This window comes from Macrobrachium nipponense, chromosome 29 (assembly GCF_015104395.2).
Source record: "Macrobrachium nipponense isolate FS-2020 chromosome 29, ASM1510439v2, whole genome shotgun sequence".
Classification (NCBI taxonomy): Eukaryota; Metazoa; Arthropoda; class Malacostraca; order Decapoda; family Palaemonidae; genus Macrobrachium; species Macrobrachium nipponense.
The window spans coordinates 45524282-45539050 of NC_061092.1; the positions used below are offsets into that span (position 1 = coordinate 45524282).

The following is a 14769-nucleotide window of genomic DNA, read 5'->3' on the forward strand; positions in this document are numbered from 1 at the left end:
GAAACTATAAGGTAGTTTCAAATGGAGAGATTCCAGTTATTGCTATGAATATGATTAAAACAAATGAGTTCTATGAGGAAGAGGTAATGGTACTATATAGAGAAATTGGACGGACAAGGGCCAAGGTTAAAACACTAGATTAAAGGTGCAAGGTGTTTTTGAGAAGTTTGCAAAACTCAAGAATGAGGTCAGTATTTCAGTAGGGAGGATTTGTGAGTACAGACACGTAGGCAGAAGGAATGAAAGCATCGAGGGCTGTCATAATGAAATATGAAATTTAGTTAGGGAAAATCGGAAACGACTCGAAGTTCTGTGCCCGACAAGAAATATTGCAGAATTTGATGAAAGAGGTACTCAGTGATGACGTGATTGAATAAAACAGTACAATTATGTTTAGAAAGTTTACTGGCGAAGCTGAGACAATGAAGTTGTACTTCAAGGAAGTAAATGCGAAGAGAATCATTCTTGAGGAAATGGATATTAGTTTTAAAAATGCAGATGGAATGATTCTGTCTGAAAAGAATGCAGCCTGTATTGGTGGTATGGGGTGATTATCGTGAAAAGATGTTGAAAGTAAAGGATAAAGAAAGTGATGCATATCTGGCAGATGAGAAGACAAAAGTAGTTAAAGTAAATTTGTCGGTGTTTGTTAAATGATTATGGAAGATACCTACAAGGAGGGTAATTAATGAAAAGACTTTGGCAGTTGATTGGTTTACAAGTGCGAGGCTGTGATGATAGTGTCAATGACCAGAGTGTGTTAGTTATGTCTAGACAAAAGAATGTCTTAAAGGAGTAAGTGACATGAATAATACAATGTTTTGAAACTCTTATTTGAGAAGTTTGAAAAAAACAAAAGCTTAAAAAAAAGTCTAAACTTAGAAAACTTATGACAGAATTGCCAGACATATGACGTGAAAGGTGGTTGATATTAATAGCTGATATATTGAGGTTTATTAGAGGTGCCTATAATGACCGTAAAATAAGTTCTAAAGCATATAGATTTGAGAGTGCCTGGTTCGGTCTAAAATTAAGTCTTAGTCAAGGATGCGTTTTGTATCCATGGCAGTTCTGTTATGGAGAAAGATGTGAGTGCGTGTTTGCGGGATAAGAAAAGGTGTTGTAAGTAGACTGGATATTGGTTGATGCTTACAGGTGACACAGTACTGATCGACAATACTAGAGAGAAGTCGCTGAGACTGGTGAAAGACTCTTTTAGGCAGAAAAAGTTGACATTAACTGGCAAAAAGAACAAGGACAAGTGTACAACAGAAGTTAGGAAAATGGAGCAGTGAAAATGATTTACATGACTGGTAGTGGTTGATTCATAAAGGCTGTGTACTTTGGAACAAGTAGAACAGCAGACAGGAGAGAGAGAAAGGAGTAGAGATGCTTATTGTAAAATAGATGTGAGAGGTGTATCGCGGTTGTAAAGGGGGGAGTGGTCTAAACCAGGACTTCAGTGACGTTACCGAGGTAACGTCACGGAAGTCCTGATTCCTCCTCTGTCCGCTGGTTCGAATCCAAGAAAGGACGAAATTATTATCACCTAAAATATTCCCCTTCGGTTAACATATATGAAAATGTATTAATTCCGAGGTAGAGCAAATTGGATATTAAAGGACATTCGTAGCTTAATGCATGTAAAAGAATCACGGTGATGTGATAAAAATATATATGTGTATATATATAATATATGTATATATATATATATATATATATATATATATATATATATATATATATATATATAATAAAAACATACTGAATCGTTAAAAACATGTATGTTTACGTAAGACGTAATGTGAACATGGAGTTTTTATTTCGGTATTCTTTATATGACTCGCCATAAGGACTCGTAAATATTTCATTTATATTTCAGAACAGAACCTGTAAAAATGTGCATGTCCTTCAATCTTTATCGACGTGCAAACCGCATAAATATTTATCTTATTATTTTGTTAATCATTTAAAATTTTTGTGGTTTATAGTTTTACAATCTGATATTACAAACGCGTGCGCTCACACACACACACACACACACACACACACACACACACACACACACACACACACACAGATATGCCTGTCTTTGTCTTATCCGAAATTCTGTAAAGCCTCGATTTCTAAAAGTGTGCAACACGTTAAGATGACGTCTCATGCTTCATCTTTACTTCCTCTCTCTCTCAACCCCCCTCCTTTTATTTTCTATCCCCTCCATTCTCCTTACGTGCAAGCGCTCCTCCACGCCATCCACCCCTCACCCCACCTCCTACCCGCCCATCCACCTGAGGGCGTGTAACAAAGAATCGTGCGGTAGTGTGCTGGGGGCCGTTGGACTGACGTACCCTAAGGCCATTCTGGAGTTTCCATCACTTTCTGGCTTCCACACGCGCGCGTGCACGCGCGTGCACGCGCGCCGTCTCTTCCATGTGGGCACCCATTCAGGGACATTTGTATTATAGCTAAGGAAAGATCATTTCTACGTTAAAATGTTGCAAATGCCCACAGGTGCATTGTGTCCTCGCCATTTATATACATGGGTGGATGCTCCAGCGCTTGCTCATGTAGCCGTATAGACCAATAAAAAGAAAACAAAGGATTAAGGTTCTCTCTCTCTCTCTCTCTCTCTCTCTCTCTCTCTCTCTCTCTCTCTCTCTATACAGCGTCTGGATGAAGAAGGAAACGGGGAAGCTATCGCTACTATTTATAAGTGCTCCTTTCTTACCTGTATTTGTGAGACATTTATCATCCTGTTTTTACATCACCTGTGGAGAATAAGAGAGAGAGATTTCATATTTCCATAGTCATTCGAAAGATATTTTACTTCACATTTGGGCTTCATATGGTCTCAGTTTCTTTATGCCGAACAAAGCAGTTTTCCCTTAATAACTTCATTGGGCATCTGTAACACAAACTATATCCACACTAAGAAAACACGAAAGTAAGCACGTGATTTTGTTTATTAGCTAAAACCACTGGGAAAGTTCAAAATGAAAAGACAGAGTGCCAAATACTTTCGTGTATTTAGCACATCTTTAGGACCATGAGTAATCCTTGAGTTTTTCTATCTGGTTGCTTCAAGTGGATGGACTAAAGTATTTTGTAGAAAGGAAATGATCAGATTTCGAGTTAAACTACGTTTTATTTAGTTTTTCGTGTGTGGTAACTGTTCACTGTTACCACACACATTTTGCATAGATTTTCTTCATATTTTCAGGTTTGTTTTGTGTTTGGTATTTCAAGGTATTTTTCGTTCATTTCTAATGAGGGCGACCTTTGTCACACCCAGGAAATCTTGGTGAATAGTGGGTTGGGTACATCAAACCAAAAGAGCAAGATAGAAGACACCATATTAGTTCATCATATTCTGAGGTGTTTAAACTTCGGTTTTCTAGGAAGGAGGAAGTCAAATTTGTTTTTGAGTGTAGTGAATTTTTATTATCACAACCAACTTAGTTGTTTACCTGTTGGAGCAGTTGCATTAAATTCATATATGGTTTTGTTGAGTTTTTTCCATCTTGGAAAAACTCAACAAAAATCATACATGATGTAATATATACTGGTCCAACGGATGAGCACCCAGTTGGTTGTGATAAATTTCACTACACTAAAAAAAAACTGTTATCAGTGCGATAACGTTATGATTAATTTCCTGTTGACGTCACGTACGATCAACAATGTCTATTTTTGGCCACAGGAATCTCTCTTAATATATATATATATAGTATATATATATGTATATAATATATATATATTAATATATATATATATAGATATATATATATTACACATATATATATATATATATATAGATATATATAAATACTATATAATATATATATATATAATATATTATATATATATATTATATATACCTACATACATAATATATAATATATATATATATATATATATATATATATATATTTATAAACACACACACGCACAATATGTGTGTAGAGAGATTCCTGTGGCCAAAAATAGACATTGTTGATCGTATGTGACATCAACAGGAAATTAATCATACCAAATTAATCATACCGTTATCGCATTGATAACAATTGTTGGATGACTAGGTATGCGTTGTGAGCGAAACCAGTTTTTCGATAAGATAATCCCGTTATGAGTAGACATTACATTGCTTAAGGTAATTATAGGTAGGGCATACATTTTTTCATTAATTCTGTCTAATGCCTATTCTACTTTCATGGTTTGTTTCTAGTATTTCTACTGTAACAACAGCAAATAATAATAATAATAATAATAATTGTCTGTTTTTATTGCTAGTTGTGATAGCAATGTGTGAAAGTCACAAAATGAATGAGCTTGGGAGTTCCCGTGTTAACCGAAAGATTCTTTGACTACTAAGGACTGTGGGAGACCCATAGCTTTTTAAATCTTGGTTATTCTAGATGTAAGGCTTGGGATTGTAGGCCTGGCAACTGTAAGACGTCAGAGTGAAGGTCTAACCAATGTAAGAATTCAAAATTCAGATATGGCAAGTGTAAAGCCTTCAGATTGTAGAAAAGTTAAGTATATCTTAGTTTTCCAGACCACTGAGCTGATTAACAGCTCTCCTAGGGCTGCGGCCCGAAGGATTAGATATTTTTACGTGGCTAGGAACCAATTGGTCACCTAGCAACGGGACCTACATCTTATTGTGGGATCCGAACCACACTATGTCGAGAAATGAATTTATATTACCAGAAATAAATTCCTCTGATTCAGCGTTGGCAGAGCTGGGAATCGAACTTCGGACCACAGGATTGGCAGCCGAGCGCGAAAACTACTCGTCTAGCGAGGAACTTGCAGAATGTAGAAAGCCTGGCAAATATAAAGACTAAAGATTGTTGGGTATGGCAAAAGTAAGATTTCCCGAGTGTTGTCTGGAAAAAGTAACTAAGACTTCAAATTGTATTTCTGTCAAAGACTTCGATTTTTAGGTTAGACAAAAGTAGGTATGGCAGATACAGTGGGTTTCTAGACTTTGTAAAGAAAAAATACAAGACTTGTCAAAAGGTTAGGCGTAGTAATATTCTAGATGTGACAAATGCAAGATGTCAAATTTGAGGTATGGCAAACTTGAGACAAAGATATACCTAATGACATATAACACGTATCTTGTTAACTATGACAGTTTTAGTACTTGTCAATATTTGGCATGACAGGAACAAATATTTTTCAGTTTGTAGATTAAGATAAGTTTTTCAAGCCTTTGGAAATGTAGAAAACTACAAGTTATTATTTTAGCTTAATTTTCTTTAGCTGTGATTTCGAAACTTTTTTACTAGAAACTTTTCAACTTCGAGTGGTTCAGTATTAACATTTTTTCTAGCTATGAAAGATTCAGAATCCACGATTTTTATATTAAAGTAGATATTAACCATGATAATTCAATATCCATGATTTTTCACCAAGAGACATGGTATTTTCACAAACCAAGAAAGATTCAAGATTCACGATTTTTCTATTTAAAGTTTATTTCAAATATTTTAGATTTAAAATTCAAGCTGTGCTTTACCTCTGGTAGTTCAAGGTCCGAGCATTTTTTTTACGCATGCGAAGTTCAAGTTCAAAGCCCACAAATTTTTTACAGCGGTAACAGGTGCAAGATTCGAGAATTTTCGAATTTCAATTGACAGCTGCTGCTGAGGCGTCTGAACAAAACTTGTGAGGGGCTTATCAAACATTTAATAGGAACTTTTGTAAAATTTAAATTCCTGCCAGTCACATTGTCGAAACCTGTAGTGAAGGAGTCGGTAGTCTCCTAAGGCAGGGTGTCTCAGATATAGGAAATACAATCCTGGTAGATAAATACCTGGTCCCACTTGGCGGCAGCAATAGTCAGAAGAGCTTGTCGACAAATGGATAGAACACCTTAAATATTTTTGTTTTCGAATTTGCTGGATGGACACGTTCAATTTAACATTACCAGTTGAAATACATAAAATACAGAAGTCGTGAAATAAGCCACAGTAAAATTCATTCATGTTAAGTCAGTAAAGACAAACACAGGAAGTGTAACAACATCTATGTTGCACTGAAAACAACCTTGATAAATGAGTTTAAAAACCCCGATAAGAATAATCGAAAAAATCCGGAAGTAAATATGTCAACATGTTGGAGATAGTAGACGCTCCTCTTCCCAAGAATTCTAAGTAAAAGGCACAGAAACGGGCGAGTAACAGAAGGCATTTTGATATCAGTCCACCATGCACCTTTTGCCTTCTATGTAACCCTTCTAACACGCCATTAAATAAAAGGTGTGTGTGTGTGTGTGTGTGAGAGAGAGAGAGAGAGAGAGAGAGAGAGAGAGAGGAGAGAGAGAGTTTGGCGAATGAAAAATCATTTCTTGTCAGCTTAATCCCTATAGTCGTGGTCTTGGAGAGCCGGGGTCACTCTTTTTAATAAGCCTTTTCTAGGTGTTTCCATCTATATTCCTCCAAGCATCTTGTTCGCATCCCCTTCCCCTCACCCCAGGCCATATATTCGTCTCGAATAAAGTATCCCTAAGATGGTAAAAGAAAAGAACAACTGGGTGTGTAACCTTAAGAAAGGGAACTCGCTCATGAAACTGTGATATACCATGGTGCAGCGACAGGGCCGGGGCCTACGACACTGTCCGGTGTTCGAGAGCATGGGTTATAGCATGGTGGCCATGGTTATGGTCACCACCCGACATAAGGCCACGAAATAGGGCATCTAAGGTGACCCTGGGGCCGCAGCTCGAGACACATTATCCAGTTAACTTTGCAAATCGTATACAAGAGTAAGGAATGGTGAATGGCCTGAGGACCTAATCTACCCGACAGTGGGGTGTTTTCTCCCACGCAATGCTTTCCCTTCCATTCTGTACGCACTGTCCATACCAAACTTCATCGTATATAATTGCGCCTGCTCCCCCACAGAGGGGATCCTTTTCCTCGTAAGGTGTTACTGGTGTCCTTGTAAGGACCTATAGATCCTCTCGAGGCGTCTCTATTGACAGGGAGTACCACCTTAGAGGCTTTAGAGAAAGAGACATTTACCCGAATTGACTATGCATTAGACGAAGCTCCATTGCCTCCCAATGGAAGGAAGGGCCGTTGTAGTCTCTGCAATTCCGCCCACGTGGGCACCTGCAATCCCTGCATATTTGTTTAGAAGATTTGCTTAATCTATAGCCAGCACGTTGAAGGACAAGAGGACGAAATTGTTATTATTTAGTTAGCACTGCAATGCTCCGAATCGCCAATGACAAATTATTATTAGAGAAGCAGCGTGATTGCAAGAAATTAGCCCCATTATTCTTTGATATATGTATATATACATGCATACATATTATGGTAATTAAAATTATATGTATTGTACGTGAAAGCCTTATAATTACAAGAATCTGTTATATCGTCACTGACTTGTTTACAGCGAGAAGTCGAGCTGCTGAAACTTCACGAGATTATATTAAATCCTGCTGACCTCGTCCTATAAATGGACAGCTACTATATCCCGAAAATGTACAAACAGTACAGAACCCTGAACGACAGTGAAAACAAAATTAACGAAAACAAGCTTAGGCCTTTAAACTTGGCGTGGACAGTAGTAACACGCCCCAAGGCACCTCGAAGGTTCACATTTATCGAGAAGGTTAAATTCCAGTGACCTTGGAGCAGGTCAGTCTCGCGAGAAGACGATAATCAGGGTCTTAAGGCATGGCCATGCTTAGGGTCGTGGGTCATTTAAGGGGTGGGGAGTTTGGCAAGGGTGGTTATAATATAACATGGGGAGGGCGATCCTTCTCCTCCTCCTCTGTAGAGTGAGATAGTGGTAACGTTACCTTTCGTTTTCATGAACTTTTTTTTATCTTTTTAAATACAGGTACTGTTATATGTCGTGACTTTACCATAGAATAAGAGACATTATTATTATTATTATTATTATTGGTATATAATTATTAAAAGTAAAAGACCATCCATACATGTGGAACATGCAAAAAAAAAAATTAGTTGTATTATTGTACATGGAAGATTCTGTAGAGTGTATGGGATGAAAAGGGCATAGAAAGGAATGAAAAATTAATAAATAACGTGAAAGCAAACAAACATGAATATTAAAATCTGCAAGATTCCATAAACAGTCATGCGAGTCAGGAAGTCGACGACAATTAGATGACTATTCACTGGTGTCATTGTTCGTTCTTAACGACCAGTTCCACGTAACAGGGCTCGGAAGTCATTCTTGGTTAAGGAAGGTAGATACTTTTTCTTCTGAGGAACACGTGGTTTTCCGGCTCTAGGTATCAAAAGTTATTTTATCAAATGGAGTATGGGATCGCGGATGCTTTAAATATTGCAGAAGGAAAATGAAATTATTGAACGGTGCAGTCACGAACGCATGCATGTTTTATCTACTGTACAGTTGATATAGTACAAACGCATACGGATGCGTGCATTGTGAAGTGAAAAAAATTTTTTCCTTGTAATGTATAGATTGTTTGGAGACAGAGGAGTTTGTATTAGTTTATATTCTTAACTGTACTTATAATACACAGTTGTTTTATATTCTCTCATGATTCTTTTGTAATACTTTCCAATCAAACTGTTTAAACTGTTTAAATTCACGTTTTTAGTTTTATTTTGAATTGCATACTCACATAAAGAGTCTATTCAACAAGACATCTATACAGCTATACTGTAAAGTAATAAACGAAGCCGTGAAATACAAGAAGTTTTAAGTTTAAGCAGGAATCCCACAAATTCATAAAGAATATTTGATTTTTTGCTGAGGTGTGGGCTTGACAAACCTTTCCAAAAATTGAGTTCTAGATAATACATAAAGAAAGCTTTAGTAATTGACGAATTTATGTGTCGTGACAGAAGCTGCAATCATAATGGCAACATACAGTTTTAAGAAAGACTTGAACCAAAGTGTTCCTATCAAATAAAAATTTATACATTTAATAACAACAGCTTTGCGGTAAAGGTCTCAGAGATAAATATTGAGGCAAAGTAGCATATGGAAGATTTCCCCAGAGACCATCCACGCTTCACCGGTAGATTTTTGTTTTGGACTTAGTAATTCCTTTGTTTATCAAGGACAATGCAGGCAGTCCCCAGAACCAGATCAGTCTCAATTTTGCCACCCTCTCCTTTCCTCCTTCAACCAACATGACTCTGGATTTGAATTCACAAAGCGTTGGCCCCAACTTCCTAAATGATCTCCGTCATTTATGTCTGTATTTATTTGTTTATCACTAATTATTTTGTTCTTAACTTGCGTGATTATGTTTGTTTTTTCCAAGACATGCATTTTATTCTGTGGGCCCCACTCTTAATGTCATATTCGGTCTTTCACAAGTCTTCAGTGAATAATGTTTCACAGCATAATTCTACAGTAGTATTTTGCGTTTATGGCCATGTTAGAAATAAATTGTCTGGTAAAGTAGGTATATAATTAAGTAAACACCTGATTTGTAAGGGAGGAAGGCATTATAATTCTGCAAGCGTACCCTTCATCCAGTATTCGGTTGTATCGAGTTAGAACTGCCTTTTCTCCCGCTTTGTATATATAAGCAATTGGTTGTCAGCTTGTATCTTACCTTACTGTAAATCATTGGAACTTTCAAGTCTCATATAATAGGTGTATGATCTTATTGTCATTTCTAAATATTAGCTTCCATTCCACTAAATATTTAATATTTTTCCCTGCTGTGCCTAAAGGAGGGAATTTGACTAGGAAAATTAAAATTTCAACCCTGTAAGCACCATGACGTAAATTTTGTTATTCAATAGACTTAGTATTATATATATATATATATATTTATATATATTATATATATATATATATATATATGTGTGTGTGTGTGTGTGTGTGTGTGTGTGTGTGTGTGTGTGTATGTGTGTGTGCAGGACAAACGAAAAAAGAATTTCCAACAATCTCATCTATGATCCAAACGTCGAGAAGGAGTGGCTCAGGAATTTGATAAGAGTAAATTAGGTGGAATTAGCGAGCTGCCTGTCGTTTTTCTCTGTAGCTTAAAGTAAATCTATATCTCGGCCGTTTTATCTAGAGCTCTCTGTATATGGAAGTGCCATGCATTTTCGTGAAATAACCAGCGTAATAGGCCATAAGGCTTTAAATCCTTCTCCAAGATAATATAAATCAATTGAAGGCTTTAGACCGCGTTAAAAGACGAAATGGTCCGAGAGGGGTTAACGATGGTACAGCGTTGGTTGTAGGGGGGGTGGGGGAAGATCGGTAGGAGTAGCAGCTGTGTGGTTGTTCTGGAGTAGGATAGGGGGTGAGAGACGGAGCGGGAGGGGGGAGGAGCCATGATTTCGGGGGTTGTAGGAACGGGGGTGAGGCGTGGACAGAAGAACAGCCGTCAGTTCTCAACGAGCAGTGCCCGTGGAAGGTTACGCTTAGCTGTGTCTGTTCCGTGCTCAATTAAAAATCTAGTAGTGGATCTAGAAACTAGTGTGTGTGGTGTCCTTGGTAAACGGATATTAAGGAGTGCGATTGTTAGTAACCCACCGCGGGAACTGTATTGTAGGTAAGGAAAAGTCAGCGTGAGTTTTCCCTCATTTTAGGGACATTTTTGAGTTTTGGCGGGCCGGTTGGTTGGATATTGAAGGGGGTTGTAGGGGGGATATCGCGTCCTGTGGCGGGATTCCTCCTCCTCCTCAGGAGCTTCTTTCTTTTACCACGTGAAGAGAAGAGAATAAACTGTCAACGTGCCCGCCATTTTGTCATTTGCGCGCCAAAAACCTCTGTGTTGAAGTGTTTGGTGCTCCAGGGTTATTAGGATGGCTTATTTGGGTCGGAGGTGGTGTCGAAAACAAAGAATCGTCCTGGCCTTTGCAGCGAAAACCTACTCGTAGACGAACGCAGTTGAAGGGTTATTTTTTAACTTTTAAAGTAGATGCGGGTAAGCAGATTCTAACGCAAGCTTTCCACCCATATTGGGCTAAACCTTTGGTTGGCATTAACCGAAACGTCTGTTTATAATCCAGTTTACTTTAAGCCTAAGCCAGGCGTGGTAGTAAATTTGGAGATGAGGTAGGATTAGCGGTCTTCCCAGGACCAAAAACAAAGACCTCGCAGCCGCTTGAGGGTTTTTTGTGTGATGAGAAATTTTGTTAAAATTTCTTGGTGTTCAGTCATCGCTGTGATTGACTGTGCAGAGCTCATAAATTAGTTTAGTCAGCATTATAGGTGTTTGGTAGCTTGTGTTTTTTAGGAGAGAATAATGTAGTATCAGTATTACTGCGAGAGTAATACTCGCACATTTCAGTCTGCCGTACTATTATCTATAAAATCTAATCAATGGGGATTTTAGTAATGAACCAGTAGGCAACACGAAGTTCAATCATGTCCCTTGCCTAGCCCTTAAAATTTCTTAACCCTAAGTTTTCGTTAACGATTTGGGCGAGTAGTTATTATAGTCTTTAAAATTCGCGCTCACTTTGCTTGTGGACAGATTATTCGCCAGTCATTGTTGTCCGGCTTGAGTTCGTTACCTGTTAGGGAAACATTGAAAGGATAAAATTTAATGTAATTGGTGTCCTGCCAAAAATTTTGTTTTACACCGGCCCACTTGCTTGTCCTTGCTACACAACTCTATTAGACTTTAAGTCTAGCCACTCCATTGGGGCTGCTCCATTTGGGTTGTAACGCGGGCCATGGTTTTACGCATGGCGACAGTATTACCAATTCCAAACCATATCTTGGCATCAATTAGCATGAAGCTTCGGCTGTACAAACAAATGTGAATTTAACCCCGTAATATCAAAATTTTAGATTCCAGAAAGATACCAAATTAACCATTCGGTTTCCCGTATTGCAAATATAAGTACTGTCGTGGTGGGCTCGTTTGTACCAAAGCTTGCTTAATAACATAAGGTTTAGGACTAAGGTCATCCGTAAAGTTTTGTTTTCAATCAACATTTTGAAAGTGGTTGCTGCCGTGTAGTGGTCAATTTATTAAATTTTAATTAAGTACCACACCCCATTTTTTCTTAGCCATTTTAAATACCAGTTCCCCGGGATAATGAAACCAGACTGAAATAATCTGGGGAGAAAATCTGCGGTTTCAGTATATTCTTAATCATTGGCCTATGAGGGAGACTAAAGCACAGCATAAAAATTCAATGGGGTTCAAGTAGGCTGAAAGTACCGTTAATTTTCCGTATAACCTTTTAAATAATTCTAATCAGCAGTCTCATTTTTCTGGGTCAGCATTTCTTTCCATGCTTATTTCAGGTACTCTTATCCAATGCAAAGTAGTTTATACATTGTGGTCGGTTTTTACCTGGCTTAACGTTATGCGAAGCCCTTCTACTTAATACGTTATAATAGAATTGCAAAACGAAGACTGAAATACCAGCTGGTGGACTAAAGGAAGTTTGATGTTTTATTCCGGTTGATAGTTTAAAATTGAGGGGCTGTTTCGCTATACGAGCAAGTCCATGGTAATCCGTGCATTGTTAGCAGAAATGAGCAGCCTCTTGCATACTTAGGAACTGCAGATGTACTCTAGTTCACTTAGGATTTTTGTGCATGTGTACTATATATGTGCATATGTAATGGTAGTGTTGGTCGCTTTATCTGAAACTCCAATGATGTCACTTTTCTGAGAGGAAATGACGTGTGCTGTGAGTTCAGTAAATGGTCATAAGTTAGTACTACCAGTATAGATAAGTGGCCTGCATCAGTCTCTATCTAGGCTACTCCAGTTTATTTTATCATTGGATTTATAGTTTTATTTATGTCTGAGCCCACAGACCTCCGCGAAATGGTTTTTTCGATTTATCGAAGTTATAATTTGTTTATATGGACAGTTTATCTACATAATTTACGTTGAATTGGCTCATAAGAAAGTACTTTAGTGGTCGACCTTGAAATTCAGTCGAGCATCGGTGTCGGCTCCATTTTGAGAGGCACCTCCTCTTGCGATGGCTCTCATCCCCTGAGACCATGTGGGCTCTCTCTCTCTCTCTCTCTCTCTCTCTCTCTCTCTCTCTCTCTCTCTCTCGCGTGCTTTTGCTTCACTTGGTTTGTAGTGTTTTTCAGTTAATAGAACGACCGTAGTGTTTCAGTTGATTAATAGAACTATCGTAGATGCTGTTAAATTTTGGCAAGGCCACAAGTTTACTATAACTATCGTGTGAGAGTGGAAATTTTGTTGTGCAGCAATTTGAGAGGCGTTATAGCTTTCATTAAGTTTTAATGTTTTATTGGCTTCAGTTGTGCAATTGTTATTCAACACTCTTAATAGAACTTGAAAACACTCGCACTGTACTAATCAAAGAATCCGGCCAATACGTGTGCATTTAATAACTGCAGTTAATCCCCGCCCTCTTGTACCTCTTATGAGAGGCGTCTTGGTGCAGGTGGCTTAGAAACTCGAATACTGCACCAGACACGCAGCTGGGCTCATCAGCCTAAGGGATGAGCATTGGGTTTGATTGCAGTGGTTTCAGGGTTTGTAAAATCTGGTAAGGAGCCATTGGGCTCTCTCTCTCTCTCTCTCTCTCTCTCTCTCTCTCTCTCTCTCTCTCCTCTCTCTCTCTCTCTCTCTCTTTTCATAAAATTTGAAAATTATATGGTTTTACATATGCGCACAAATATTTAAGCTTCTCCTCACTCTTCATGTAAATGCATAAACATATGTATGAAAGTTTATTTTTAGTTAAGCTTAAGTCTGTTTGGAAAGGATTGGGTCACGAATTTGTCTTAATATTTGGAAGTTTCGTGTTGGAAGGTATATAGAGAGCATTTCATATTTTTTCCGCGATCTATGTACTAACTGCTTTTCAAGAATGTTAGAAAATGTTAGTTTTATGAAGTTAGTTTTGCTGCACGGATTTGTTTGTCATTTTTTCAGTGAGCCTTCATTCATTCACTGGGCAGTCTGATTTGCAAATGGTTCCAGGGTTTTAATCACTTGATAATAGATTTTGGTATTTAGACTGTTCTGTAGTGGTGTGCAGCACGGAATCCTAAGTACTGTGTACTGTTTGTTATTGTGCTCGATGTAGTGGCAAGTTTCTGTGAAATGACGAAGTGAGGAGACTAGCTTAGTGGGTAGTTTGAAAAGGTGCATATAATACAAATAGTAAATTTGGGAAGTTCCGAAGGTCTTAATTTGAACGTAATGCACTGGCATAGTTGAGCCTATTCAGGAACTTGAACATCTCCAATAAACAAACTGAGCTGAGATACAACTTGGTTAGCTGTTGATTTAGATCTTTGTTATACGAAATCGAAATTTGGTTGTACTGTTATTTTTGGTGGACTACTTGTTCGGTGATTGGTCGGAGAATTGTTATATAGTGTGCTATATACATCAATACTATTATCCCAATATTATTCTTTAGTGGTTTGATTGACTTTGGTTGCATGGTTGCAAGTGGAGGACTGTCTAAATTATCCTTTGTGAATACTTTTAAGGGCCTCCCATTGGTAGTGAAATTGATTTAACAATTACGTAATGCATTTAGTAGTATATGGATTATAAACTGTCAGGCACAGTATTGGTTAAAACGTATTATCCCCATTTCAGGCTGAATTAATATGCCCAAAAGATTGATGGCCTCTCTCTCTCTCTCTATTATGTATATATATGTAGTATAATATCAATATTATATATATATATATATACTATATATTTATATATATATATATATTATGACTGGTAAAAAATGTTCTGTAACAACAGAATTCCATCTAATAAAAGGAGCCCATAAAAACACCAAAATGTAGAGAGAAAAGTACTATATTTCAGAGACT

General features: G+C 37.7%; 1 protein-coding gene across 4 annotated transcripts in view; it reads left to right on the forward strand.

The window, feature by feature from the left end:
* Positions 1 to 14769, forward strand: part of LOC135206256 (cell surface glycoprotein 1-like) — a 133020-nt gene that overhangs the window by 28543 nt on the left and 89708 nt on the right. For 3 of the 4 annotated variants that reach the window (XM_064237656.1, XM_064237659.1, XM_064237660.1), the window contains exon 1: positions 10357 to 10531. The exons of the other annotated variant lie outside the window; for it this stretch is intronic. The gene's annotated coding sequence lies outside the window, so the exon portion shown is untranslated. Of the gene's footprint in view, positions 1 to 10356; positions 10532 to 14769 lie in introns of those variants that run through there. 4 annotated transcript variants of the gene reach the window in all.